At 35.1% G+C, this 15,254-nt stretch overlaps 1 non-coding gene across 1 annotated transcript; it reads right to left on the reverse strand.

Annotated features, from left to right (window-relative positions):
* Window positions 1-14,166: 14,166 nt before the first annotated feature.
* LOC117078577 lies at window positions 14,167-14,273 on the reverse strand. The gene has a single exon (XR_004435027.1). It is a non-coding gene; the product is annotated as a U6 spliceosomal RNA (small nuclear RNA).
* Between the last annotated feature and the right edge of the window lie 981 nt (window positions 14,274-15,254).

The raw sequence follows: 15,254 nt of genomic DNA on the forward strand, positions 1-15,254 counted from the left end.
TTTACAATCATGGTAGAAAGCAAAGGGGAAGCCAGGATATTACATGGTGAGAGCAGGAGCAAGGGTGGGGGAAGTACCATTTTCTGTGTTAAATCTGTTCTCACGTTGCTATAAAGAAATACCTGAGGCTAGGTAATATCTAAAGAAAAGAGGTTTACTTGGCTCATGGTTCTGCAAGCTGTACAGGAAGTATGGCAGCAGCATCTGCTTCTGGTGAGGGACTCAGGAAGCTTACAATCATGCCAGAAGGCTAAGGGGGAGCTGGTGTATCACATGGTGAGAACAGAAACAAGAGTGGGCAGGGGAGGTGCCACAGTGTTTTAAACAATCAGATCTTGCATGAACTCAGGGCAAGAGCTCATTCATTACCATGAGGATGGTGCCAAGTCATCATGAGAAATATACCACCATGATCCAAATACCTTCCACCAGGCCCCATGTCCAACATTGGGGATTACATTTCAACATGAGATTTGGGAGGGGACAAATATCCAAATTCTATCACCAGGGGAGAGCTGTATGATATATGCAAACTGCTGAAGTAAAAGAACTGCAAGTCAGCAAGCTGTCCTTTAGTCATGAACGAGAAGTAAAGACTTTACCAGACAAATAAAAACAGAGGAGTTCATAACCACCAGATCTTGTTTATAAGAAATGCTAAAAACTAAAGGAAAAGAATGTCAATGAATAACATATCATCTGAAAGTATAAAACTCACTGGTAAAAGCAAGTACAGAGTCAAATTCAGAATAATCTAATACTATAATGGTGGTGTGTAAGTCACTTATACTTTAGTATGAAGGTTAAAAGATAAAACTATTAAAATAATAGATACAATAATCTGTTAGTGCTATGCAATATAAAAAGATGTAAATGGTGACATTAAAAAATCAAAATGTGGGAGGGGAGTGTAGTAAAATTATAGAGTTTTTAAAAATTATCATCAAAGTTAAGTTGTGATAAGCTTAAAATAATCTGTTATGACTACAAGATATTTTTTGTAAGTATCATGATACCCACACAGCAAAGACACACAGTAGATGCAAAAAAATACAAACTAAGGAATCAAAATATACCACTAGAGAAAATCACTTAACCACACACACACACACACACACCACACACACACACACACACACACACACACAAAAGAGAGGAAGAAAGGTACCAAAGAATCTACAAAACTACTAGAAAACAGTTAACAAAATGGCAGCAGTACTCACCTTGAATGTAAATGGATTAAATTCCTTAGTCAAAAAGCAGAGTGACTGAGTGAATAATAAACAACATTCAGCTATATGCTGCCTACAAGAGAAACATATCATCTATAAGGACACATATAGACTGAAAGTGAAGTGGTAGAAAAAGATGCTCCATGCAAATGAAAGCCAAAACAGAGCAAGAGGAGCTATAATTATATAAGATAAAATAGACTTTAAGGAAAAACTATAAAAATTGACAAAGAAGAACATTATATAAAGATAAAGAGGTCAATTTAGCAAGAGGATATAACAGTTGTACATGTATGTATACCCAACATCAGAGTACCTAAATATAAAACACAAATATTAGTAGAGCTGAAGGAGGAGATAGACTGCAATGCAATAATAATAGGAGACTTCAACACTCCACTTTCAGCAACGGACAGATCAACCAGACAGAAAATCAATAAGGAAACATCAGACTTAAACTGCACTCTAGGCCAAATGGACCTAACAGACATATTCAGAACATTTCATCTGACAGCAGCAGAATGTGCATTCTTCTCAACTTCACATGGAACATTCTCCAGGATAGATAAGTTAGACCATAAAAACCAGTCAACAAATTTAATAAGACTGAAATCATATCAAGTATCTCTTCTGACCTAAGTGGTATAAAACTATAAATCAATATGAGAAGAGACTTCGCAAAATTCACAAATACATGGAAATCAAGCAACACGCTCTGGAATAACCAATGAGTCAATGATAAAATTAAAAGGGCAATTTAAAATTTTCCTGAGACAAATGAAAATGGAAGCATGAAACATAGCATGCCAAAACCTACAGCATACAGCAAAATAATTTATAAGAGGAAAGTTTATAGCAACTGATAACTACATCAAAAAAGAAGAAAGATCTCAAATAAATAGCCTAATATTGCCTTAAGAATTGGAAAAACAAGAACAAACTAAGTCCAAAATTGGCAGAAGGAAAGGAATAATAAAGAACACAGCAGAAATATAATAGAGATTATAAAAACAACTGAAAAGATTAATGAAGCAAAGAGGTTTTTTTTTTGAAAAGATAAACAAAATCAATGAACCTTTAGCTAGACTGAGAGAAGACTCAAATGAAAATCAGACATGAAAAAGAAGACATTACAACTAATAACACAGAAATACAAAGTTTCATGATATGACTATGAACAATTATATGTCAACATATTGGATAGCCTAGAAGAAATGGATACACTTTTTGATACATTCAATTCAATTATTCATGAATAATGAAGTAATAGAAAATCTAAATGGACCAACACAGAGTAAGGACATTGATTCTGTAATAAAAAGTCTCCCGTCACAGAAGAACCCAGGACCTGATGGCTTCACTACAAAAATCAGAGAAGGACACAGCAAAAAAGAAAACTCCAGATGAACACAGAAGCAAAAATCCTCAATGAAATACTAGCAAACCTACTTCAAAAGTTCATTGAAAATATTATTTACCATGATCAAGGGGATTCATCACAGGAATGAAAGGATGATTCAACTTGTGCAAATCAGTTAAATTTGATACATTACATTAAGAGAATAAAGGACAAAAACATATGATAATTTCAATAAAAGCAGAAAACACATTTGGCAAAATTCCACATCCTGTCATGATAAACAATTTCAACAAATTAGGGATAGAAGGAAAGTACCTGTTTTATTCCTCACACTGCTATAAAGACACACCTAAGGCTGAGTAATTTATAAAGTAAAGAGGCTTAGAGGCTTAATTGACTCCAAGTTCTGCATGGCTTGGATGGCCTCAATAAACTTACAATCATGGTAGAAGGTGAAGGGGAAGCAAGGCATATCTTACATGGCAGCAGGAGAGAGAGAGAGAAGAGGGAAGCATCAGACACTTATCAAAATGACCAGATATTGTGAGAATTCTATCACAAGAACAGCAAAGTAGAAGTCTGCCCCCATGACCCAATCATTTCCCACCAGACCACTGGCCCAACATGTGGGGATTACGATTTGAAATGAGATTTGGTTGGGGACACAGAGCCAAGCCATATCAGTACCTCAACAGAAGAAAGACCACATATGACAAACTCATCTTTACATCATACTCAATGCAGAAAAATTGAAATATTTTCCTATGAGATCTGGAAGAAGACAGGGATGCCCACTCTCATCTCTTCTATTCAACATAGTACTGAAAATTCTATCCAGAATAATTAGACAGTAGAAATAAATAAAAGGCATCCAAATTGAAAACAAAGAAGTTATGTTGTTCCTGTTTGTAGACAACATGATCTTATATATAGAAAATCCTAAAGCTACCACCTAAAAGCTGTTAGAACAAATAAAGGAATTCGGTAAAATTGCAGGATAAAAAAATCAACATACACAAATCAGTAGTGTTTCTCCAACTTAATGAGTTATCTGAAAGAGAAAGATAAACAATCTTGTCCACAATAGTTACAAAAAAATACTTAGAAATAAATTTAACCAAGGAGGTGAAAGATCTCTACAATGAAAACTATAAAACATTGATGAAAGAAATGGAAGACACGAACAAATGGAAAGATATCCTGTGTCCATGGATTCAAAGAATTAATATTGTTAAAATGTTTATTCCACCCAATGCAATATACAGATCCAATATAATTCTACCAAAATACTAATGACTTTCTTTACAGAAATAGAAAAAATAATTCTAAAATGTATATGGAATCACAAAAGACCCCAATTAGTCAAAGCAATCCTGAGAAAAATGAACAAAACTGGAGTCATCACCCTACTTGACTTCAAAATATACTACAAAGTTACAGTAACCAAAACAGCTTGGCACTGGCAATTTTAAAAAGACACATAGACTAACAGAACAGAATAGAGAGCCAGAAAAAAAAAAAAAAAAAAAAACATGGATTTATAGCCAAATGATTTTTGACAAAGGCAACAAGGGCACACAATGGGGAAAAGACAATCTCTTCAATAAAGTTGTTAAGAAAACTGGTATCCACATGCAGAGAAATGAAATTAGGGTCTTACCTCATACCATATAGGAAAATAAATTTAAAGTGGATAAACTATAAAACTACCAGGAGAAAACATAGGGAAAAATCTCCATAATATTGCTTAGGCAATGATTTTGACCTCAAAAGCACAGGCAATCAAAGCAATAATAGACAAATGAGATTACATCAAACTAAAAAGCTTCTGCATAGCAAAGGAACCAATCAACAGAATGAATATACAACCTACAGAATGGGAGAAAATATTTGCAAATTATATATCTGATAAGGGGTTAATATCCAAAATATCTAAGAAACACAAACAACTCAATAGCAAGAAAACAAATTACCTGATTAAAAATTGGCAAAAGATCTGAATAAATGTTTCCTAGAAAGACACACAAATGGCCAACAAGTATATAACAAGATGCTGAACATCACTAATCATCAGGGAAATGCAAATTAAAACCACAATGAGATATCACCTCACTCTTGTTATACAGGCTATTATAAAAAAGACAAAAGATAACAAGTGTTGGCAAGGATGTGGAGAAAAGAAAACCCTGACAAACTATTGGTGTGAATGCAAATCAGTACAGTCATTATGAAAACAAGTATGGAGATTTCTTAAAAAATTAAAAATAAGACTGCCATATAATCCAGCAATCCCACTATGGGATATATATCCAAGGGAAATAAAATCAGTATTGCAAAGAGATATCTATACTCCCATGTTCATTGCAGTACTATTCACAATAGCCAAGATATGAAATCAACCTAAGTGTCCGCTAACAGATGAATTGATAAAGAAAATGTGGCATATATACACAATAGAATACGATTAAGCCATAAAAAAGGAAACCCTGTCATTTGAGACAACATGGACCAGACTGCAGGACATTATGTTAAATGAAATGTGTGGAATCTAAAAAAGTTGATCTCACAGAAGTAGAGTATAATAGAATGAAGGCTACCAAAGTCTGGGAGGTTGGGAGTGCTTTTTCCAGAAGTGAAAATTGTATTTTCTGGGCAGATGTTGGTCAAAGGATACAAACTTACAGTTAGATAGGAGGAGTAAGTTCAAGAGATCTATTATGAAGCATGGTGACTACAGTTAATGAGAGTATCTTGTATTCTTGAAAAATGCTAAGAGAATGGATGTGGTGTTTTTACCACAAAAATGATGACTATGTGGGGTAATGCATTTGTTAATTAGCTAGATTTAGCCATTCCACAATGTGTATATCCTTCAAAATCTCATGTTGTACATGATAAATATAATTTTGTCTGTCAATTTGAAAATAAACAAACAAATGAATAATAAAAAATTGAACAAGCTAAACTAAGATAGCATTTAATGTATCATTATGAATAATTTGTTAAAATATTGATATGTGTCAGGAAGGAAAAGAAACAAGTAATCTCAATCATTGCTAAATATGAAGATTTTTTTTTACATTCCTTTAGATCCATGCAACTCTAACATCTATCTAACAAATGTCATGACTTTGTCAGTATGATTAGTGATAGTATCATTATCACAAAATTTGATAACTTTTTATAAATCACTTTTTGGAAAAGACTTTCAAATTGTTTCTACAAATCAGAAACAGGGATCAAAATAAAAAAACACTGAAGGATTTCATTGATCCTTCTTATTCCATTTTTACCGTTATATGAATAGACTGTGGTAACAGGGAAAAATGTTTTTATATACTTCATTTGCCAGTTTTCCAAGTATACAATGAGCACATATACAAAATCATCTTTAGAACTGAAAAACCTAAATTAAAAATGGAAATACATGATGTAAGAAAGTAGTTTGGATTAAAGTAAGTAAAACCACTAGAACTTTCTCAATTACAGCCCAAATGAGCCAGCCAATTGAGAAATTCTTAAAAATAGAACTTTTTTTCTTTAGATTTCTTAACAGGTATAGTTTGCTTTTGCCAGGAAGGGCATTTTAAAATTACACAGAACATTTTAAAAACAAGTATACACTCACAAATACCCACAAAAATGATAAAAGACAAATAACAAACTGGGAAAAGTATTTGTAAATCAAATCCAAATAAATGACTACTACTTTACTTAATATATAGAGTATCTACAAATCAATAATAAAAGACCAACAATCCAACATAGTAAGCAATCTGAATGATTTACAGAAAATGTAACATTACTGGTTTTTGAATATATGAAAAATGGCTGCCTCTCCTTCATAATAAAATAAATGCAAAATAAAAATACAGTAATATTGGATTTAGTGTTTATCAGATTGGCAGGATTAAAAAGTTTGATAACACCTTATGTTTACAAGTGTTTGAAGAAACAAGTACTCTCACAAACTGGTAATGGGAATTCCAATTTATCAAACGTCTATGGAGGACGATTCAACAATATTTGCCCAATATCATTAATATTTATCAAAATAAAAAATGCACAGATACCTAGGAAGAAATTCTACTTCTAGTAATTTACATGTGTAAAGGCACACACATAAATATATGAACTACAGTATGTTTTTGTAATAACAAATGAATGAAGTCAACTTAAATTTCCATCAAGAAGTACTGGTTAAATACATTATAGTACATTTGTGCAACTGGAAACTCAGCAGCTCTTAAGTGACAAAAGGCAAGATGTTGAATAGTGAATATCGTTTGCTTCTACATGGGCAGAAAAGAAGCATATATCTGCATATATGATTGTATATTTACAGAATATCTCTGTAAAGGTACTTTAGAAACCAGAGGGAGTGGTGGCTTTCAGAGAAACTGGGGTGAGGGAGATATTTGCCTTTACTGTATGCCCTCTATGTTAGGTTGAAATATAATAAAATGCCAATATGCAACTTTTTTGGCATAAAAAAGCAGCAATTCCATATGGTTCAAAAAATACCAGAATAATTTCTACCATGTGCATGTGCTACCTATTACAAAAAAAGAAGTGTCTTAATGAAAGCTGCATTGCACGAGAATGATTTTATTATTTCTTAACAGAATTACTATAGTGTCATCAAATGAATGTAAGACCTAGTTAATTGTATAGATGGCTGAAGGATGGAATGGCCAAGAGGGAGACAGCATAGTTTACCTTTTGGGAGGCAGTTGTAGTGAAGTTAACAGCTTCATTTCTAGAGTCAGACTGCCTCAGTCTGAATCCTTGCCATGTGACCTTGGACATGCTAAATAACATTGTGCAGTTTCATCTGCACAATGAAGATAGTGCCTAACTTATTAGGCTATGTTAGGACAAAAGAGACATAATGGATAATGTGTTTGGAACAATGCCTGATACACAGTGCTCCATGAGTGTTAACTGCTGTTATCGTCATCACCATTATTATTGCTATTGTTGTTATTATTATTAACACGACTTATTCACTTCTTAGGGGTTCAGACTCATTTTCACACTTTTGTTCTCTCATTTTCCTTACAGTAGCCCACTGCAACTGTGCTTGTTTTGGGTATGATTGTCCTCAGATCCATGTCCTTAGATCACGTTTCTCCTTTTCTGCTCCTTATCATAGCTTCCCATTCCAAGGTTTCCATATCAGCTGACTCTTCCCTTGTCCCTCCAACCTAGATGCAGTAGTGTTGCTCCCTGTTGTTGCTTATAGCTAGGTGGCTGCAATGTCCCATATTCAGCTTCTTAGTTCTTCCATGGCCTGTGTAACCAAGTTCCAACATTAAGTCTCCCTGTTTTAGTTTATATTTCTACTTTCCTGGTTAGACCTTACTGATAGAGTAGGGTAAACACAAAGGGGTGTGATAAAGGAAGGGGGAGAGGCAGAATATAATTGGCCAGGAATAATTCCAGTTCCTGACCTGTCTTATTTAACAGCCCTTTGGGTATAAGCTAAAACTGAAAGTAGCCTCCAATGCCAGGTCTGTGGTAACTAAGCCTTAACAGTATTTAACATTTTCACTAAATCAAACAAAGAAGTTATTTCTGTCTAGATGGTGTATATCCAATGTTTCCATCAGTAAGTGCTGCAAACTATTAATTTACAGTTTAGAGTTGGCCTAAACAGTACTGAAAGCAAATGTAAGCATCAGTAGTAATGCATAATCAATTGCATGTATTTATGACTGTTCCCTCATCATGTCCTAATGAGTTCAAGAGGCTATGCATGGCTGTGGATAGCTGGCAGGCTACTGCATCAATATCTTGTGTCTGTCAGAGTCAGCTCAGGGTTTTAGAAATGCTTATTTATATACTTCATGAAGCCAATGTGCATAAAATAAAAGGTTTGTTCTCTATTTATCCTCTATCAAATTATATGCTATAGCTCAGTTGCAATATATTATAAAACAAAACAATGGAAGTCATAGTGTTCTTCAGCATCCAAAAGACAATTTTCAGTTTTATGGAATAAAACACTGCATTAAAGAAGCTTTCCTAAAACCAAGACACAACTTAGTTGCTCTGCTAAAACTAGGGAGTTTTATTCTAACATTGATTTCATTACACAACAAATTTTAATGTTCTAATTGGGACTTTCCAAAACACTAGACAATATTAAATTTTAAATGACAATTGTCCTTTGAAATAGTTGCCAGAAAAATTATGGGCAGAAGTGAAATACATTCTATTTTTTCTTTAAAATACCCTCAGTATGTATATAGCATTTCATATTCTAGAGACAATTTTCAATAATAACAGAATCTCTGTTCATTAAAAAGAATACTTTAGTTGAATAAAGAAAAAATTATCTAAACACTGTACGCAAGAAAATAAAGCTGATTTAAAACACTGTGAATGGTTCAATGAAACAGAATTGTTGAATGAAACAATCTGAAGAGACTCTGTAAATATTTATTTAAATATTAGATAGAATAGAAAGGCTTCTGTGCAACAACAAAAAAATAAAATAGCTGAGAGAAGGATTCCTCTGTATGAAAAATGGTATTTGTTTCCAATTTTAAGCAGTTTTAAAGAAAGCTTATTTAGGTGTTAAGTTGATTTGAAAGTAAGTAAAAGAATTTTAAAATATTGTAAAAGTGTGTTGATGAAAAAGAATTGGGTTGAAGTTTGAAAATGAATAGAAAATGTCTGTGTTTCTTTTTGAATATTTTGGAAATTATTTGATTTGTGAATATATTCAAGAGATGATCACAAAGATAATCATACAGCTGTCATAAAGACAAAAATCAATCATTGGGCATAAAATGATAGTTATATCAGCATTACTGGAAAAAAGGAGACGATAAAATAGGTGTTGATAAAACAAAATACACAAAATAACCTTTTCTCAGACCATTTGCAAAAAAGTTTGTAAGAACTACAGATCATTAAAAAATAATGCATAATATGTATGTATGTATGTATGTGTATATGAATGCATGCATTTGTGTGTGTACTCACACCATATTCAAAGTATACAATAGTTCAACATAGGCTAATAAGATATCTTTAAGCACTTGCTTTTGGAAATACAGAAGAATGACTCATAATTTGCATGCGTTATTTATATGTAAATGAGTGCTTATAAAGTGTTTGAAAACACTTTAGTTTCTCTTTTTTTTTTTTTTTTATTATACTTTAAGTTCTAGGTTACATGTGCATGACGTTTATATCATGTATAACTCCCCAATGCAATCCCTCCCTCCTCCCCCTCCCCATGATAGGCCCCAGTGTGTGATGTTCCCCTTCCCGAGTCCAGTGATCTCATTGTTCAGTTCCCACCTATGAGTGAGAACATGCGGTGTTTGGTTTTCTCTTCTTGTGATAGTTTGCTAAGAATGATGGTTTCCAGCTGCATCCATGTCCCTACAAAGGACGCAAACTCATCCTTTTCGATGGCTGCATAGTATTCCATGGTGTATATGTGCCACATTTTCTTAATCCAGTCTGTCACAGATGGACATTTGGGTTGATTCCAAGTCTTTGCTATTGTGAATAGTGCCGCAATAAACATACGTGTGCATGTGTCTTTGTAGTAGAGTAATTTATAATCCTTTGGGTATATACCCAGTAGTGGGATGGCTGGGTCATATGGTACATCTAGTTCTAGATCCTTCAGGAATCGCCATACTGTTTTCCATAATGGTTGAACTAGTTTACAATCCCACAACAGTGTAAAAGTGTTCCTATTTCTCCACATCCTCTCCAACACCTGTTGTTTCCTGACTTCTTAATGATTGCCATTCTAACTGGTGTGAGATGGTATCTCATTGTGGTTTTGATTTGCATTTCTCTGATGGCCAGTGATGATGAGCATTTTTTCATGTGTCTGTTGGCTGTATGGATGTCTTCTTTTGAGAAATGTCTGTTCATATCCTTTCCCCACTTTTTGATGGGGTTGTTTGCTTTTTTCTTGTATATTTGTTTGAGTTCTTGTAGATTCTGGATATTAGCCCTTTGTCAGATGAGTAGGTTGCAAAAATTTTTTCCCATTCTGTAGGTTGCCTGTTCACTCTGATGGTAGTTTCTTTAGCTGTGCAAAAGCTCTTTAGTTTAATTAGATCCCATGTGTCAATTTTTGCTTTTGCTGCCGTTGCTTTTGGTGTTTTAGACATGAAGTCCTTGCCCATGCCTATGTCCTGAATGGTACTACCTAGATTTTCTTCTAGGGTTTTTATGGTATTAGGTCTAACATTTAAGTCTCTAATCCATCTTGAATTAATCTTTGTATAAGGGGTAAGGAAAGGATCCAGTTTCAGCTTTCTACTTATGGCTAGCCAATTTTCCCAGCACCATTTATTAAATAGGGAATCCTTTCCCCATTTCTTGTTTCTCTCAGGTTTGTCAAAGATCAGATGGCTGTAGATGTGTGGTATTATTTCTGAGGACTCTGTTCTGTTCCATTGGTCTATATCTCTGTTGTGGTACCAGTACCATGCTGTTTTGGTTACTGTAGCCTTGTAGTATAGTTTGAAGTCAGGTAGCGTGACGCCTCCAGCTTTGTCCTTTTGACTTAGGATTGTCTTGGCAATGCGGGCTCTTTTTTGGTTCCATATGAACTTTAAAGCAGTTTTTTCCAATTCTGTGAAGAAACTCATTGGTAGCTTGATGGGGATGGCATTGAATCTATAAATCACCTTGGGCAGTATGGCCATTTTCACGATATTGATTCTTCCTATCCATGAGCATGGTATGTTCTTCCATTTGTTTGTGTCCTCTTTGATTTCACTGAGCAGTGGTTTGTAGTTCTCCTTGAAGAGGTCCTTTACATCCCTTGTAAGCTGGATTCCTAGGTATTTGATTCTCTTTGAAGCAATTGTGAATGGAAGTTCATTCCTGATTTGGCTCTCTGCTTGTCTGTTACTGGTGTATAAGAATGCTTGTGATTTTTGCACATTCATTTTGTATCCTGAGACTTTGCTGAAGTTGCTTATCAGCTTAAGCAGATTTTGGGCTGAGACAATGGGGTTTTCTAAATATACAATCATGTCATCTGCAAACAGGGACAATTTGACTTCTTCTTTTCCTAACTGGATACCCTTGATTTCTTTCTCTTGCCTGATTGCCCTAGCCAGAACTTCCAACACTATGTTGAATAGGAGTGGTGAGAGAGGGCATCCCTGTCTTGTGCCAGTTTTCAAAGGGAATTTTTCCAGTTTTTGCCCATTCAGTATGATATTAGCTGTGGGTTTGTCATAAATAGCTCTTATTATTTTGAGGTACGTTCCATCAATACCAAATTTATTGAGAGTTTTTAGCATAAAGGGCTGTTGAATTTTGTCAAAAGCCTTTTCTGCATCTATTGAGATAATCATGTGGTTCTTGTCTTTGGTTCTGTTTATATGCTGGATTACGTTTATTGATTTGCGAATGTTGAACCAGCCTTGCATCCCAGGGATGAAGCCCACTTGATCATGCTGGATAAGCTTTTTGATGTGCTGCTGAATCCGGTTTGCCAGTATTTTATTGAGGATTTTTGCATCGATGTTCATCAGGGATATTGGTCTAAAATTCTCTCTTTTTGTTGTGTCTCTGCCAGGCTTTGGTATCAGGATGATGTTGGCCTCATAAAAAGAGTTAGGGAGGATTCCTCTTTTTCTATTGATTGAAATAGTTTCAGAAGGAATGGTACCAGCTCCTCCTTGTACCTCTGGTAGAATTCAGCTGTGAATCCATCTGGTCCTGGACTTTTTTTGGTGGGTAGGCTATTAATTGTTGCCTCAATTTCAGAGCCTGCTATTGGTCTATTCAGGGATTCAACTTCTTCCTGGTTTAGTCTTGGGAGAGTGTAAGTGTCCAGGAAATTATCCATTTCTTCTAGATTTTCTAGTTGATTTGCGTAGAGGCATTTATAGTATTCTCTGATGGTTGTTTGTATTTCTGTGGGGTCGGTGGTGATATCCCCTTTATCATTTTTTATTGCGTCTATTTGATTCCTCTCTCTTTTCTTCTTTATTAGTCTAGCTAGCGGTCTGTCAATTTTGTTGATCTTTTCAAAAAACCAACTCCTGGATTCATTGATTTTTTGGAGGTTTTTTGTGTCTCTATCTCCTTCAGTTCTGCTCTGATCTTAGTTATTTCTTGCCTTCTGCTAGCTTTTGAATGTGTTTGCTCTTGCCTCTCTAGTTCTTTTAATTGTGATGTTAGAGTGTCAATTTTAGATCTCTCCTGCTTTCTCTTGTGGGCATTTAGTGCTATAAATTCCCTCTACACACTGCTTTAAATGTGTCCCAGAGATTCTGGTATGTTGTATCTTTGTTCTCATTGGTTTCAAAGAACATCTTTATTTCTGCTTTCATTTCGTTATGTACCCAGTAGTCATTCAGGAGCAGGTTGTTCAGTTTCCATGTAGTTGAGCGGTTTGGATTGAGTTTCTTAGTCCTGAGTTCTAGTTTGATTGCACTGTGGTCTGAGAGACAGTTTGTTATAATTTCTGTTCTTTTACATTTGCTGAGGAGTGCTTTACTTCCAATTATGTGGTCAATTTTGGAATAAGTGTGATGTGGTGCTGAGAAGAATGTATATTCTGTTGATTTGGGGTGGAGAGTTCTATAGATGTCTATTAGGTCCGCTTGGTGCAGAGATGAGTTCAATTCCTGGATATCCTTGTTAACTTTCTGTCTCGTTGATCTGTCTAATGTTGACAGTGGAGTGTTGAAATCTCCCATTATTATTGTATGGGAGTCTAAGTCTCTTTGTAGGTCTCTAAGGACTTGCTTTATGATCTGGGTGCTCCTGTATTGGGTGCATATATATTTAGGAGAGTTAGCTCTTCCTGTTGAATTGATCCCTTTACCATGATGTAATGGCCTTCTTTGTCTCTTTTGATCTTTGATGGTTTAAAGTCTGTTTTATCAGAGACTAGGATTGCAACCCCTGCTTTTTTTTGTTCTCCATTTGCTTGGTAGATCTTCCTCCATCCCTTTATTTGAGCCTATGTATGTCTCTGCATGTGAGATGGGTCTCCTGAATACAGCAGACTGATGGGTCTTGACTCTTGATCCAGTTTGCCAGTCTGTGTCTTTTAATTGGAGCATTTAGTCCATTGACATTTAAGGTTAATATTGTTATGTGTGAACTTGATCCTGTCATTATGATATTACTGGTTATTTTGCTCGTTAGTTGATGCAGTTTCTTCCTAGCCTCGATGGTCTTTACATTTTGGCATGTTTTTGCAATGGCTGGTACCGGTTGTTCCTTTCCATGTTTAGGCTTCCTTCAGGGTCTCTTGTAAGGCAGGCCTGGTGGTGACAAAATCTCTAAGCATTTGCTTATCTGTAAAGGATTTTATTTCTCCTTCACTGATGAAGCTTAGTTTGGCTGGATATGAAATTCTGGGTTGAAAATTCTTTTCTTTAAGAACGTTGAATATTGGCCCCCACTCTCTTCTGGCTTGTAGAGTTTCTGCCGAGAGGTCTGCTGTTATTCTGATGGGCTTCCCTTTGTGGGTAACCCGACCTTTCTCTCTGGCTGCCCTTAAGATTTTTTCCTTCATTTCAACTTTGGTGAATCTGGCAATTATGTGTCTTGGAGTTGCTCTTCAAAAATATGGAACGCTTCACGAATTTGCGTGTCATCCTTGCGCAGGGGCCATGATAATCTTCTCTGTATCGTTCCAATTTTAGTATATGTGCTGCCGAAGCGAGCACAACACTTTAGTTTCTCTCAAATATTTTATACTCTCTGGCATCTTATTTCATGTCTGAATTTGCTTATCAATCCACAGCTTAAACAGAACAAGGAGATGCAGCCCAGCCACTGTACTCATAATCATAAATAATTAATGGTTCAGAATTAATACATTTTCCTGTAGAAAACTTATAAAACGGATCATTTGCTCTAAGACTCAAAAAATTACCTTAGATTAGTATTTTATCATTGTCATTTGTTACAAATGGAACAAAGTACCTTTCTAATTAATCATTTGCATACATTCCATATAAAATTTGCCATCTTCCTCTTATTTTTGTTATTATTTTTAATAATAGCTTAATTTATTTTTTCAAACAATGTTCCTATTTCTTTTTTTTAAAATTTTTTAAAAATTATACTTTAAGTTCTGCAGTGCATGTGCAGAATTTGCAGTTTTGTTACATATGTATATATATGCCATGGTGGTTTGCTGCACCCATCAACCTGTCATCTACATTAGGCATTTCTCCTAATGCTGTTCCTCCCCTAGCCCCCAACCCCTGACAGGCCCCGATGTGTGATGTTCCCCTACCTGTGTCCATGTGTTCTCATTGTTCAACTCCCACTTATGAGTGAGAACATGTGGTGTTTGGTTTTCTGTTCTTGTGATAGTTAGCTGAGAATGCTGGTTTCCAGCTTCATCCATGTCCCTGCAAAGGACATGAACTCATCCTTTTTATGGCTGCATAGTATTCCATGGTGTATATGTGCCACATTTTCTTTATCCAGTCTATTACTGGTGGACATTTGGGTTGGTTCCAAGTCTGCTATTGTGAATACTGCCACAATAAACATACATATGCATGTGTCTTTATAGCAGAATGAAAATTTGCCATTTTCAAATAATATTCTTTTGCTTGTGCATCATACTTCATGTATTCCTGAAACAAGTTATATTTTTTTACGTTGCTTTCAGACCCTGTATCCTGGGATTCTCA

The sequence above is a fragment of the Trachypithecus francoisi genome, unplaced genomic scaffold, assembly GCF_009764315.1.
Source record: "Trachypithecus francoisi isolate TF-2019V2 unplaced genomic scaffold, Tfra_2.0 Lachesis_group6, whole genome shotgun sequence".
Lineage (NCBI taxonomy): Eukaryota > Metazoa > Chordata > Mammalia > Primates > Cercopithecidae > Trachypithecus > Trachypithecus francoisi.